Source organism: Prionailurus viverrinus, chromosome C2 (genome assembly GCF_022837055.1).
Source record: "Prionailurus viverrinus isolate Anna chromosome C2, UM_Priviv_1.0, whole genome shotgun sequence".
Classification (NCBI taxonomy): Eukaryota; Metazoa; Chordata; class Mammalia; order Carnivora; family Felidae; genus Prionailurus; species Prionailurus viverrinus.
The window spans coordinates 42,211,209-42,228,119 of NC_062569.1; positions in this window are offsets into that span (position 1 = coordinate 42,211,209).

The window sequence follows — 16,911 nt, forward strand, 5'->3', positions numbered from 1 at the left end:
TTATTTGAGAACAAGAAATAAACCAACGAACAAAAAACCTGGGTTGTTGTTTAGTTTTTGGGCTGTACAAAGGATACCGATGTAGTCTTTATAAGGAAAATTGATTACCAAATGGACTGTCTTCTAAAGTCCTGAGGTAAGACTCATTCAGAAGTAAATGAATCCACGTTTGCAAAGACCACTAAAAGTTGTTTACAAGCTACTCTGTGGTGTTTGCATTTGTAGTGGGCTATTCTGACTATTCAAAAGTCAAAATTGGAGTCAATAGATTTTATAGCACCTGACTTGAATATACCAGCTTAAATACTTCATCGTGATTGTACATTTCTGAATGTAGAAATAAACAATGCCCACACATCTTCTATGAAAAGGATAAGTCCTCATTTGCTCTTCTAAAACATCTAGCATGTTTTGGACATATGTTTTATCATGTTTTTTATCTTTTCATAATTCAGGTGCAGAGCAACTACTTCATTGGCTATATTTTTCACTACACAATTGCAGTGAAGGGTAAATTAAAAAAATAATAATAAATAATTAAATCGTCTTGTGTAGGCCCTACCTTATGTGTGTGTGTGTATGTGTGTGTGTATATATATATATATATATATATATGCAATGATGTACATGTCATAGCAAAAGTCAATGGACCAGATAATTGCCCCAGATTAAAAAATTGTGCCTCTGCTGACATTTAAGTTTTGAACCTAATGGTTTCACTATTTAACTGACCTTTGCTCTACCAATCACGGGTGCTTCTAACATCAATACATTAATATTAAGATAGTAATATAATTTAATCTGCACTATTGGTTAAGCAAATATAGAATACTGACAACAATCCTCAGTTTAAGCCTACAAAGCACTAGGCAGGAAAGAACAATGTCAATACAAGCCCAACTTACTAATTTGTTAATCATTTATAGATATTAATCACTATGTAGTCATAATGTGTATATATGTCTATGCTTTCAACGACATTTTTGAAGAATCTGCACAAACTATGCTGTCTCTCTCTCCTTTTTTTAGTTTATTTATGTATTTATTTTGAGAGAGAACAAGTAGATGGGGGGGGGGGGCAGAGGGAGAGGGAGACAGAGAATCCCAAGCAGGCTCCCGCACTGTCTGTGCAGAACCCTACATGGCGCTTGAATATACCAACCGAGAGATCATGATCTGAGCGGAAATCAAGAGTCTGACGCTTAAGTGACAGAACCACCCCGGGTAACTGCAATGCTACCACAGGCTGCACAAGTAGAGCAAAGTCTGAGACGGGGTGAGGAGCAGGTACAAAGAACAGCTGACATTAATTTCACGCTCCTGCGGCAGACGCTCTTCTCAGCACTTTTCTCGCACTTCCTCATTTATCACAGCCTCACAGTTCTAGAAAGGTAGGTTTTAATATCACTATCGTAATGTCCATTTTACAGATGAAGAGACTTAGGCTGAGAGAAGTCAAAATTCCAAAGCAGAACTTTCCAAGACACCACTGTACTGCCTCTTTGCCTGTAAGACAGAAATTTTCAGCCCCATCTATCTTTTATTTTCTGAAGGCCCACCCTGAAATAGCGTTAGATTGATTTTTCAAAATCCTTTTCCCAGCTAATTGACAGGGGTATCATTCTTCAATGCCCACAACTGAGACAGTCCTCTTTGCAATGCCATTCCTGCAAATGTAAGCTTTGGACACCACTCATCGGGCCCCTGTCTTTGCTGTTGTGCCACTTGTTGGATATGTTGCTAAGTCAGAAAGAGTTGCACAGAATTTCAGTAGGAAAAAAATGGTCCTGGAAATTTCTTGTCTGGTAGCCAACTAATCAAAATCTAATGGAAACATGATTCAGTATTCAAAGCTCCCACAAACTTGATGACAAAAATCAATAAATGTCCTCAGCAGCCCTTTCCATAGCCACAGAGCCATCTACACTGAGCATGTATCTTGTGAGCACTAAAGGGATTCCTACTGCAGCCAAAGGCAGTCGTGGGGACTCCCTGGACCCCCTATTAGAGGTAACTGACCACCTACACAGCAAATCCCCTTGGCAGATGTGTGTTATGCGTTTTTTTCAAATATTTATGAGCACTTAGAAATCAGAGGATTTCACAGCAAATCTGGTTTTATACTCTTCTTTTAAAAAATATAAAGGTCAGGGATGCCAGGCTGCCTCCGTCAGTAGAGAATGCAACTCTTGATCTCAGGGTCATGAGTTCAAGCCCCACATTGGGCATGTAGCCTACGTAAATATATTATACACACACACACACACACACACATATAAAGGTCAGCCAAATTTGGGCAAATTCTCACTGACAACAATTAGCTATGACCCACTACTTATCCTAGACTGGGTATTGTATCTCCAGTGGATCGCAGCCCTCATCACATTCTATAGCGTGACATCAGGCCCATTTCACAGGTCACCTATGGCTGCTCAGTCGAGACACTTGAGTCTAAGGCTTTTGTTCTCATCCAAGGTTTCTTCCATCTCTGAAATTCTATGTGTTATAACAGAAGGAAAACTAAAATATCACTGAACTGAGTTCAATGACTCACTCAAGGTCACCAGGCTAGGACTAGTTAAGAGCATGGACAAAATTAGAATTTAAATCTCAAGTCCAGGCTTTTGTTTTTTCCAGCTCACCTACTGCCTCTTATTAGCACAGGAAGTAATATGATTCAGGAATGGTGAAACTGGGAATATTGTCTTGGCAGCTATAAGGAGAGTTAACTTAGCCTCTTTAATGGGTAGAGAAACCTGGGAGGTGAATTAGGATTCTGCCAGTACACAAGTGTTCCCGTAAATCCTATTTACCAAAAAAAAAAAAAAAGATTTCAAGATCTGAGAGTGTGTGACATGAATAGGAAAAGGTAAAGAGAAGGCACATGAATATAATTTGGGCTACTTCTGTGACACCTTCAGATCCCTGGAAATTTCCTGGGAAATTCCAGTGTAGCCTGAAGTCACTTGCATGCAGATGCGGCATCGAGACTCTCTCTACCCCAGGGTGGGACTATGGCTTCCCACAGTCCTCTAAGAAGTTCACATATGCACATCTTAACTTAAGGCAAAAGCCAAGATAGGCCTAGAGGTCATCTCAAAGCTTAAGAGTAAAACCTTGTCCAAATTCTTATAATAAATTGCTGAGCAAAATATGTCATTCCTCTGGGGGAATCGCACACAACAATTTACAAATGACTAGGGTATGTAAAATAATCTGGTAATTCTTTTCCCAGAAATCCTATCATTCAAAGAGGATTTCACACTAATTAGTCATTATTTTTATTCAGAAGCACCAGTCAAGCCAGAAAATATGGGGAAGAAATTCAAACAGTTCTTGAAACAAAACTCTTTTTGTCTAAAAGCTAACAGATTTATTCCAGGAATAAAAATTTCTACACTCAAATGCATGGATGTATTATTACATCCACATTAATTCAAAGTAAGCTCGTATATACATGTGGCTCTATAGCTTTCTAACCAATAGAATGGTAAGTTTTAATTTCTATAGAGACCAGATAAATGAAAATTTTAAAAAACCCTTATTGTTATTTATTCAATTAGTATTTTTCTCAATGCAGAACAAGAACTTAGACTTTTAATCCCTAAGTGATTGATTATTAAATCAGTTTTGACACAGGCAACACAAAGCTCTCAAATATTCCAAAGATGCATAGAGAGCACCACTCCAGCAAGCTCACACTGTTGCCTAGTCTGTTTGCTCTGGCTGGGGTGGGAGCGAAATTATGTTTACCTCCAACTTTTATAAATCATCTGAGTCTGCTCAGAGGAATGGCACCGTATCATTATTATTATTATTAATTTGTAACCTAAAGTTTCTGAAAACCAGTTGCTTTCTCTACCATAGTCGTCACAAACATATTCTGTGTTATAAATCTTTAAAACATTCTCAAGGAAAACAAAGAGAAAAAGTTGTGCCTTTTTTTTCCCTCCAAATGATATCTCACTGAAGAAAAATGTGGAGGGAAATGAGTCTTCCAGTCGACATTTGGTCATGTACTTCAAACATCTGTTTCTCATAAGCTAAAGTTCCATATTTCACCTATCCTGATACCATTTAGTTAATAAGTAGGAAAAAACGTAGACTTTCAAATAAAACAAAACTGAGGCAATAAGCCTACTGGTTATAGATGTGGACTTTGGAGTTAGACATGGGTTCAAATTTGAATGCCCCTTCCAAGACCACCACTAAGTTTTCAACTTCTGTAAAACCTAGATTTCTCATTTGTAAAGAGGAGAGAACTATATCTACCATATGGACTTATGTGCATAAAATGAGATAATGGTATAAAGTGTTTAGCGTGTTACCAGGCATAGAGTCATGCACTCGATGAGGTTCTATTGTTGTTTCTACACAACAATCATACTACGCAGAGTGCTGGCAAGACTGTTACTAACTAATTTCTCATCCCATACAGTTCTGGAAGGGAATGAACAGAGGCAAATCAAGAAGGGTCACACCCTCCTTTGTTATGTAGTGCACTAACCTCCTAACAATTTACTCTCTAATAAAACAAGTGACAATGATTGGAAGCAGGAAACATGCAAAGTTGAACCCTCCCTCACCAAAAAAGGAGTGACTAAAATGAAAGAATAGGAGGAAAGTGAAAAAGAGACAACGGAAAGGGGGAAAGAAGGAAAAACAGCACAAAGGGGAGGAAGCATGAAGCATCTCTGAGTTCATTCTGCCTGGCCACTCACCCCAGTTGAATGAAGGCAGAGCTCACAAAAAGCCATGCATTGCTCATTAGGCAGAAGAGTTACTATCAACAACACTGGCGTGGGGGTGGGGGGAAAAGTTGAAATAAAATTGTGCACACACACACACATACACACACACACACAGTACCTGATTCTGTAAAAAACATGGATATATATCAATAAGGATTTTAAAGAATATATATAGATATCTATAATTATATGATCTAGATCTGTATTAATAGATAGACACAAAGGTATAGATGTCTACATGTATAGACACATATCTCAGTCATACATGGAGAATAGTCCAGATATCTATAGACTTGGATTTTTTTAATGTATTTATTTTTGAGAGAGAGAGAGAGGCAGAGAGAGAGGGAGACACAGAATCTGAAGCAGGCTCCAGGCTCTGAGCTGTCAGCACAGAGCCTGGTGCGGGGCTTGAACCCATGAAGCATAAGATCATGACCTGAACAGAAGTCAGACATTTAACCGACTGAGCCACCCAGGTGCCCCTATAGACTTGATTTTAAAGAATATATATAAATATATGATATATATATGTATATACATATACATATATACGATATATATATCATATATATATACGCACCACACTTTTATGATATATATAAACCCAGATAAATATATAAATATATATATCAAGATCATATAATAGATATATGACATAAATAGATAATATGTCCAGATATTCCATATATATGATCAACATATTCTTTAAAATCTAAATATATAGCTATAAAGATATAGAGATGGATTATTCTTTAAAACTGACATGTACCTGTTTTTTAAATTTCTGTACTCGCAGGAGCCAGTGCTGTTATATACACATCTAAAGACTGAAATGCTTCCTCTACGGTAATGAAGAGCCCACTATGCTGATTATTGATAGGCCAGTTCCAATTTCACAAGAACTCTAATAGGAAGCGAAGAATTCTTACAGAGAAGGCAATCTTACTCAAGTATATAAGTTAGTGTTAAAAAAAACTTCCATTTTTGTTGTACTATAAATGTCTCTCCTTTTTAAATGGTTTGCCTTTTTTGAATGCTGAATTGTTTACTCATAACTAAAAATATGTATAATCATATATATATATACATATACATATATAACTAAAAATATATAGTGCTGGTGTAAAAAGTTTTTGGAAAAAAAATGTTTAATTTCAGAGCCTTATTGTGGAATTATTTTCAACTTGGATTTCTTTTCACTATATTCTGATAAATTATGTTTAACTCATAAATGTTTATTAAATAATACAAGTTTTCAGGGATTATATCTGCAATAAAAATGTGATTCAGTCTATTTAACATGACCTTTATACTACTTTGAAACTAGCCTTATTTTTCATATTACTTTATTAACATTATTTTACCATTAATTTTATTAAATTTTTTAATGCTTACTTTTTTGAGAGAGAGAGTGAGCAAGCACAAGTGGGAGAGGGACAGAGAGAGAGGTTGAGAGAGAGAACCCCAATCTGATAGTGCAGAGCCCAGTGCAGGGCTCGATCCCACGAACCGTGAGATCATGGACCTGAGCAGAAATCAAGAGTCAGATGCTTAACCGACTGAGTCACCCGGGCACCCTGCTACCTGGAGCCTGCTTCAAATTCTGTGTCTCCCTCTCACTCTGCCCCTCCCCTGCTCCTGCTCTGTCTCTCTCTCTTTCAAAAATAAATAAAGATTAAATATTCTTTTTAATAAATAAATAAAACCAGCCAAAAAGTATTATAATTATTAATGTTATACATTTGTATATAAAGCATGTTTCTTCCCTCCCGCCATTTTGTTCCAGCTTCTGGGGAAACAAAATAAATGGTTGCATAGTTCACTATTGTGCTATAACGAGTTATGGTCATTAAATCGTTAAATGACTGCCACGTCTGCTTTTCACGGTATCTAAAAGTTAAATGGAGAAACATTTACTTTTATGTATTATGACCAGAAAAACTTTCTAAATTTATATTTCAAAATACCTTCTCTATATTCATCAGCATCATATAGAAAGTAAAAAGGTTGTTCAACCTGAAGGGACCAGCATATAATATAGTATGCCTTCATTATTTGTCAACTCTAAGAGTTTTCTGTAAAAGCATTTACTGTTTGAAAGCTATATATCCAATGAAGCATGTTAAACAACTTTCATATCTGGAAGAGACATTTTTGCTAAAAGTTTTCCTGGAGTATTTCTAAAAAATATTAATAGTTTCCAAAATAATGTATATATCACTCTTGTTGTAACATCTATACATTTAATTTTTAAAATATACTCAAGTTACAACATGCTTAATTTTATATATTAGGTATTACCTAATATATAATATATATATTTTTGCAATAAATTTTATTTATTCTCTAGAGATTTTTAAATATCATACAAATTTAAATTTTTCTGTACTTAAGAAATTAAATAACTGTGAAAGTCCAAATCACTAATGAATTTGTAGGAGATGTTGATTTCATTTTTTTAAGATTAGTCAATTTAACATTTAATATTTCCAGCATGTAACAAAATAGCTTTGTTATGGCCAAGAAAATAATTGCTCTGTTTCTTTCTCATATATATGCATGCTAATGTATGAAGAAAATAAATAACTGATGGTTTTTATAACCAATATAATCTTTATCAGTAAAATTTTTACCGATAACACTGAACAGCAAAGAAGGAAAGTTATAAAGACTCAGGAACACTACCTAATTAATATCATTTTTGACAACACAAAAGGTTTGAATGCATGATCATTATGCATACCCATACAGAATAAAATGAGAAAGTTTGGGGGGGAAGGAAAATGCATTTAGTGTTGGCCAAATGCCTCAAAATATGTATGTATATGTATGAATACATATGTATGTATACATGCATGTATACCTGTGTGTACATATACATAGTCTTATATATACTTACTCATATATGTGTGTATATATATTCTTATGGTTATGTTTTATGTATATATTCTCATGGTTTAATAATAATTAATTTCAAACTTTATTATCTGTAATCTATAAAATTTATCATGTACTTTTATGTCTCTTTATTGTAGTTCCTGCCACCTTGACTTTCCTCCTGATGAAGTTCTGTGCCCCCATCTAGCCCTACCTTATTTGCCACCACTGGCTGCAGTGAGTCCCCCTGTGCACTTCCTGAGTATTTTACTCCACCTGTCTCGCAGCTTCTCTTGATGTAGCTTGATATCTCATTGTACACATGTCAGTTCCTCCCCTCTCTTTAAGGAGAGGGTATCACTGTTGATAGCACTGCACCTGACACATTCACCACTTTAACTAACGGACATGAGGTATAATTATCTTCAAAAAGATGGCCTTCATTTAGATCAAGGAATTTCTCTTATACACATAAATTGTTACCTGTAGTTGGGGGTGAGGGGTTGGAGGATAAATCAATATTATTAAAAACCAACTTTCTAAATATTTAGATGGACATTTCCATCATTCATTTACTGACCAAAATTAAGAACTCTCTGACCAAAATTAAACAGATAAGGAATATGTTGAATTCATTCCAAATATCAAGATTACAAACAAGCCTTTCCTGAAGTTCTCTGAATAGAGTCTAGCAGATTTTTCTAAGCTGATTCTGACCAGATTTGGCAAAAGAAATACAAACTGAGTCTCCTTTGTTACCTAATCCATTCATTGTCTCAAAGTAAAATATTCAAGAAGAGAGTCTGGACAGAGGACACTTTTAAAGACGACAGGGAGACAGATCAGCTGGTAAGAACCTGAGTACCTGGAAAGAAGTTTGTTAACCAAGTTCTAAGAGGGAATGTGGTTAGTGTTGCCAGGTCAGACCAGCAGCAAAACTCTGAGTTACTCTCTAAACTGACCATGTGAGGAAAATCTGTGGGTCACATTGAACGGTTGCAAGGATTAACAATTGCCCAAATTATTAGTCAACTCCAGGAATTGTGAATTAAGTCTAGACTGAGCTCAAATGACCTTTGCTTAAATACAGAGCCTCCAAAACCAGTTATTTGAAGTGGAATCCACTTTTGACCAACGAAATACTAAAAATATTTCTTTTTACTTATGAACAAAAGAAGAAAGGCTGTAATCAGTTTAGTGATATCACAAATATAACATTCAATATTGTTTAAAATAAGTGTAACTCTTTGCAATGTTTGTTAACATGTAATTTTTATAAAAAGACATTTGTTTTCTGAATTATTATTATATGGGATTTTTCTCAAATCTTTCATAAAACTAACATCTAAAATCTTCATTCTGTTGTGCTGATGCTATATAATTGTGATCACACATTAGAGGTATACATATAAGTATGCATATACTATTGTCAGATTTCTTAATATTACTATTGGTTAATTACTTCTTTAAATGAGGTCCTGTATGAGTAAGGAAAATTTATCATCAAATATACATGAAAATAAATGATTCAGCCAATATTTCTGTAGGCTAGTCACCTTAAGCAAAGTGCAGAACCTTATCTTAATGAGCAAATTACTGATCTTACCAATATTATGAAAAATAAATCATCTACCATATATTTATAAGTTATTGAAACAATGTAAGGGACACATAACAAAGGAAAAATTAGAGTAAAATCCAAGAATGTTTTTGACTAGGACTTGGGGCTTTCAATCAAATTCATAGTCCATCTGTGTTTGTTTCTCACATTTATTGTCTAAGACATAATAAAGTGACAATCGCTGCCTTCACTGTGTCAAGGCAGATATGAGTAATATCTGTAGACTTTACCCACTGTAAATATTATAGGGTTTGCACTGTACCCAAGTGGATATCTTCATACTTGAATGGACCAGAGAATACTCACTTTTTTCCCAAATGTATTTTTTGTATTAGAGATAATGATACTATGCAAATTAGCAAGGCTTAATGTTCCTACCAATATTTGATGATTTGAAATCAGCCCCTGGTTAACAGATGGCCCCATCATTCTGGAACATAATTGATATCCTCTTTGCAAACAGACAGGCCAATGGACATGTATTCCACCTGGTCCCATGGGAACTGTCATTTTCAGATAGGAAACTTTCCTAGAGTTTATTAGCAAATTCCTAAATTTTGTACCCACCAAAAGCCAACGGACCTTTCCAAATTTCTTGCAGCGTTCTGATTTTTCATCTTGTACAATTATATTTTTTAAGATTTTATAATAGTGCTGTTTGTTGAATTTTTGTTAAGATTCCTTAAACACACATTTATCATAATTGCTCATCCAAAGGTGAATTTCCTGACAAAAGACCATGAACTTATCGATATGCACAGGAAAAAAAAAATGTTTAGTCAAACCCGGTAGGTCCCCAGACAAAATTGAGACAAAACAAGTTGAGCTTGAGCGTGGCGTGCATGAAACAAGTCATATCACAAGAATTGATATGGCTGCAAGAGTATGTGTGGGGTGATTGTAGATACACATACCTGTTCACTAGCAACACAATTTCACTTTCAATGGTTGGCTACCATACAGAAACAGCTTGTGTTTGCCATTGACGCCACTTGCCGAGACGAACTTTGTACCAGCACAGATAACATCCCAAAGGTTTGCTCTAACCACCAAGCATCACCCAGACTTTGTGAAAAAAGAAAGGTCATCTTTGGGACCTCAGCAAAGTTTAAGCCTTCCAGAGGAAGCATGGCGCAGACCAGGTGTGATTGATGAGCCCTCTCATTTATACAATGAGATTCAAATCCAGGCTGAAATAACTAATGGAATGAAAGGAAAAAGATTGGTAAAGATTAATGAGTTTTCAGAGTTGTACCCTCTGTTCTGAAACAAGTGTGTTAGCAAAATAGTTACTACTTCAAAAAGAAAGTCTTTTTTTCTGCTTTTAATCTCTGAAATTTCTAATCCCTTTGAAGATTCAACTGCGATGTTTTAAATTCAGTAGTCAAGATTTTGTTAAAGAAAAATGGGCATATTGGAAAAGAAACACAATAATGATACGAAAAGGTATACCTCTTTTACCAGGAGAAAGTCACGCCTTAATATCTTAGGCCACAACCACCACTATGCACATAACTTTTAGTTAGGATGCTGAGGTGCAGATAATAAATTCTCAAACATTTGGCAGTTTATTGAAGAGAAATACTCACAACATGAGCTACATAAACTCATTCTCTAAATGAGAATATTTTAAAAGATATTGACTACAGATGTTTCAAAGTAGAATTTAAGGTCTCACTGGGTGTCCCCAACTGGTGATCGCTCTATTATAAACTTAACTCTTTAGCAAGGTCGTTCAAATTCTTGTTTTCCCTTCTCAACTTTTCACCCAGCAAGCAGTCATTGTTACATTTCAACACTTCTTTACATCAAGCACCTACTATAAAATGGGAACAGCTGCAATTTCACTGCCCAGCCCTTTCTTCCACCCTTACAACATTTGTTCTGTTAATGTAGGTTAATTCTGCAAATAACACTTCTGTAAATTGTTCTTGCAAACTGCTACATCATTTATGTAAGGACTTCTGTGAACTTTGAAAAATTAATGCCTTTAATTTTGGTTGATGGCAACATCAGCAGAGCTCTGTAAATTGCACTTTAATGAGATTTTGCTACAGGGGATAATCTGCTACTGACAGAGGAACATCTTGAAAACATCTGTAGACCTATAATTTCTCTATGACGATTAGAGCCCACCACAAGACTCCAAATACAAACCCAAAATAAAGGGGGAAAATGTAAAGTTCTAAATGAGAATACAACCTGTTCTTTAAAAGCAAAAGGCCCAGTATGAAAAGTTTCGTGCACTAAAAATAAATCAATTTTTTGGACTAATTAACATTTAGCTTTATTTAATTAAGAAAGACTATTACTGTCTCCACTGCTGTGCATCTGTATATAATGAAGCAAACAGCAGTAGGTATAAGATACCACTGAGGGATATGCCCAAGTAACCCAGCACTATAGGTGCAAAGGAACGTCTATTATTGTTAAGTAACTGACATCAGAGTCTTACTTTAATGCTGTCATAAATAAAAGGAAGATTTCCACAGATGCCTTCACATATGGTTTCTTATTTGTCTCTGATGGAGACTAAGAGTTGGATTAGATGCCAAAATTAAATGATTGAAATAGACAGCTGCATACTGGAAACTACTAAATAACACCTTTTAAACAGTTTCTATTTATAGCATGTCTAAATCACAGAAGGATGACAAATTTTATTTTGCGAAAGCTAACATTGCTTGTTGATCTAATGCCATTACTTCTAAAGTCCCAGCGTTATCTGAACTTCACTCTAGCTATTTGTGAACATGCCATCTTTAGAAGGGTAACTTTTGAAATCACATCTCATTTTCCAGTCAAACCCTATTCTTGAAGTCCAATCTGCTTGGAAAATATACCATATTCATTACATTGGACAGGTTGAAATAAGCAGAAAGCCCATAAGGTATTATACTATATTCTTCACCTTCTGGGCCATGAAATTAATAACTACGTGTTAGATTGCCAACTTCCAGATAGTAATATCCTGTCCATAATGCTTACATCTTTGTCATTTTTCATAGAAAGGAAATTAAGTAAAAGTTACAGAATTAAATAAGGACTTAATGAGACACAAACTGTTATTTCTGGAAAACTTAAATACATCAACAGGTCTAGTGGCTGTTTTATTGATCCTTCGAGGGCTAAATGCCGTGTGTATCCTAAAACAAGTGAGAAATAAGAATGATAGATGATCAAAACTGAATCTGTACAGCTTCATTGTGTAATAAAAGAAGGAAGCTTATTATTACCTCATTAGTAGAGCCTTTTAAAAAAAATTCTTAAGTGTGTCTGCCTGAGCTGGATACTATCAACTACCCCATATAGTCCGTGATTGTTCCACTTCCAGCAATGGTCAGTGACTAGAGAGCTTCTATTCTTGTGCAGTATATAAAATTGCAGCTGGAAGGGAGAAGAGATAAGACACACTGAGGTGGAGGTCTCCAAAGGGGAAAAAGAATACATAAGGGGATGACCGGCAGTGATGTTTCCCTATAACATCTGAGTAACCCACAAGGAGTGACGCTACATGTACTGGGCATTAGGCATAAGCATCTATCTCCTGCTTCAGCACCTCTCATGACTAGAATTTGTGGGTGTGACTGTAGGGTCTCCCTATTTCCATGGGTTAGTTCCTGGGCCACAGTCTGAACTTGAATTGGGGACCATCATGTTCTTTTCTCTCTCTTCTTCCCCTCTGAGCTTTTCTTAGTGATCTTGCACCTGAATACGTTCATCAAAGGCCACATCCCTACCTCCACTCATAAGTATACCAAACAAGTCACTTGTACACAACTAAACAGTTCACTCCTTTCAAACGCTGCAAGTACAAATAAATGTTTGGTATTGTGAGTATCGTTTACAAGTAATCAACAGTTCCAGAAAAACGTATTTGGAGAAATAATTCAGAAAATTAGGGACTATACCCCTTAGATATTTCTAGGGGCTCTTCAACCTAAGAAAAATATCTACAATCATGAAATTGATCATTATCTTTTCTTCTCAGGATTAAACTTTGTCAAAATGTGACTTCTGAAGATTATGAACAATATCTTTTGTATTCAGTAAATATTGTCACTGCAATATGTTCATTATTTACTGCAAAGAAGCTATAATCTTTTAAACTAATCCTGGAAAAGCAAGTATTGTCAATTGTTTGCTAAATACTGTGTATCATGGTTGATTCACAAACTTTGCTGCCCTTTTCTCCCTGCTGTTGCAATGATTGGCCAGCTTGTCACACACAGAGGTTTAGCCCTTGCTTGAGTTTAGAAAAACAATCCTCCCTCTAGACAAGAAGCATTTAAGTTCTATCAACCCTCGGCCACTGTGCATTGTGTGTTAATGAAGTGAATTCTGGAATCAACAAACTATTGTTAGAATGTCATCTCAGTCACTTCTGAGAATTGGGACTTCTGAAGACTGATCTCGTGCTCACTTCCCCAGCACATATACTGAAAACTATTTAATCTCTCTACGTCTTGGTTCCTTCATCCACAAAATGAGGGTAAAAATATCTGCTACTGAGTTGTTTGTGAGGATTAAATATGATTATGTATGTAAAGCAGAGACCCATACATGTAGAAGAATCTCGGTGTATATTAGTTATTTTTATTAGTTCTTTCTTCTGTCATCTTTCCCATTTTCCTGGACAGTTGTTATTAGTAGCTGCTGGTGTCATACATTCTGCTATCTCAAATGTTTCAAACAAGTGGCCAGGTCTTGTCACAAATAATTTTCAGGACCACGGAGAGATCTCATGTGCCCTTCACCACAAAATGTATTAGTTCTACTGTGCCAAGAGGGCAGTTCATTGATTCAGTCAGTAAATATACTCTGAGTATATTACTCAGTAAATATACTATGTAAGTTACTGGAGAAACAGCATTCAACAAAACAGACAAGTCCCCAAACTTGAGATGCTCGTATTTCAATGGGGAAGTAGACTTGAAACAAATCAGTGGACTCTATCACTGCACACCTCCCACCCAAGTCACAAATACTAGCTACATAACTATCATAAACCAAAAGTTCAAAAACTTAAGAGACGAATCCTTACCAAATCTTAGGGCATTGAGGGGTTGTTAGGAATAATTTTCCTGAGAGGTGATATTTTTGCTGAGATCTCAGGTATGAATAAGAGATAACCAAACAGAAAGGATGATTGGAGAGCACTACTGAAGCAGAATCATTTGAAGAACTTAAGAAAGGCAAGTGCTGCTAGCGTGGAATGATGAAGGAGTAGCATAGTGAGAGATGAGGAGAAGCAGAGGCCTTACTGGTCATGTTAAGAACATACAGCATAAGTATGGAAGACTTGGAGATCTGGCCTATTAATTTTTCGACCTACTTTCTGGTTTTCTCGTGTACATTAATTACAACATGTAAAATTCAGACATTCAATTTTGATGTCTCTTTCAAAATTGTAAGATCTGGCCATGCTGGGCCTGCCTTTCCACATGAAGACAATTGGTAGCCACTTCACCAGCTAGACAAGGCTTAAGCTCTGAGTTGCCTCAGTCTCCACTGGCAGAGTTCATTCATATGCCTTTTTCTGTTCAACCTCTGCAGTTTGGGAAGTCTGCAAGTCCAGATGTTGGTTTCCACCTTTCCCTCAGATCCAGTCCTGATGATGTGTCTAACTATGGGGAGTGAATGATTACCTTGATTCTTGTGGTTACATCTTGATATCCAGCCCTCTGGAATATTTTCCAAGATACGTGTCAACCTCCCACATTTGTAGCACAAGGAAGGATCTCAGAACATGGCCTACTTCCCAAGGTGCTATTTTCCACTCAACTATTGGGAGCTCCTAGCTGTGTTTATTTGCTCTACCAGATGTTTTCTCTGGTTATATTCTTCAGATACTTGTTTACACCCAGTATATTTACAGTTCAGTAGTAGTTCAGTAGTATCGCAACCCCAGTCAACAGATAGAATCACAAACTTCAGTCTCTTCCTATTGGTCTTTCTCATCTTTCATTCATTAGGCATTGAAAAGTCACTTCACAAATTACATCAGGTAGATTCATTTCAAAAAGCGCTCTTTTTGAAAAAAGAACCAAGGGGTGCCTGTGTGGCTCAGTCGGTTAGGTGTTCGACTTCAGCTCAGGTCATGATCTCACAGTTGGTGAGTTTGAGCCCCACATCAGACTCTGTGCTGACAGATTGGAACCGGGAGTCTGCTTCAGATTCTGTGTCTCCCTCTCTCTCTGCCCCTCCCTCACTCATGCTCTCTCTCTCTCTCTCAAAAACAAATAAACATTAAAAAAAATTTTAATAATAACCAAAAACATATAGAAAGGATGAGTTTGTGATAAGCACTCAATTATTTGGAACTCAACTTCCCTCAATTAATCAAAATATCCAGCTTTCTCAATTAATCACATTTTCCTTAGCACTTTACTTCTAAGAAAAGGTAGCAATTAAAAGGGAATAGTTTCAAACACAAAGGTATATATTTCTAGAGTAGTCATGGAGTTCAGTGCAGTCTCCTTCACCTTTGACATCCATTTCTGAACTGATTTTCAATGAGAAAAAATTTTCAGAATGGAGATTACAGGAGGCACTACAAGATCCCCGGTCATCAAAGAAATGCACAATTATATTCAATACATTTCTCACACAGTAAGAGAGAAAAGCTCCTGGCCTAGTGCCTCGTGCATAGTAATGGCCTAATTTTTGATGAAGAGAATCAAGTGCAGACTAGTGTATTTTACAGAGTTGTAACATTGAAGAGAACCATAAAATTCATTTACCTAGGATATCCTAACATTTCCAGAGAAATAGAGATTTTATTAATATCGAACAGTTCCTATTAGATATATTAATAAGCAAGTAGATATCGCATAAATAGTATAATTTCTAGGCATTTGTTAAGGAAAGATGGTCCAAAGCGTTTCCCTTAGAGATTGGTTGATATCACTTCCTGCTCTGGCAGAGTCCCCTCCCTTGCTATACTTGTTAGTATCCTACTCACAGCCCTTTTTCCTGTTTGCCAATGTTAATGGCCCTTTTCCTAACAGTGTCCTAAGAGAGGCCCAAACCCTGTCAGCTTTGTGTCCCCTGGCCATTGTGATGCCAATTTGTATCACTGTAGTCTTTATCAATTCACCCAGCAATCCTGAGGTAACTATGCATTTTGAGATTCTGCTAACATTTGTCTCTTGCTACAAAGAGCTTTAGGGGGAAAAAAAATTATTCCAAATGGCATAACGGATGTTTTAGTCACGAAATTTCTTGGAAGCTTAAATTAAAATAAAAATGATACGCTTTGTACATGGATTTTCTTGTACTTAAGCCTTTAATACCAGCTAAATAACAAAGGGGGCCATTAATGTAAAATTCAGCCTAAAGTCAATTGTATTACAAGCACTCTTAATGCTTGTACATTCTTAATGTAACAAGAAGTCTGAAAGGCACTTAACTGGATACAGCTGTATGCAAATTTGCTTTAAACTACTGAAGGTTAGAAACAGACATTATTTTAATCTTGAAAAATAAACCACTGAGTGTCTACCATTTGGGTCTGTTAAACTCATCTACTAATGATTCCCCCATTAAACCATAATAAAGTGTTTGAAAGTTGATCCGGTCTTTTGCACATGGTAAACAAAGAGACTGGAACTACAGCAGGCTGTGCCAAAAACCAGCAAGAGGATTCTGGAATATATA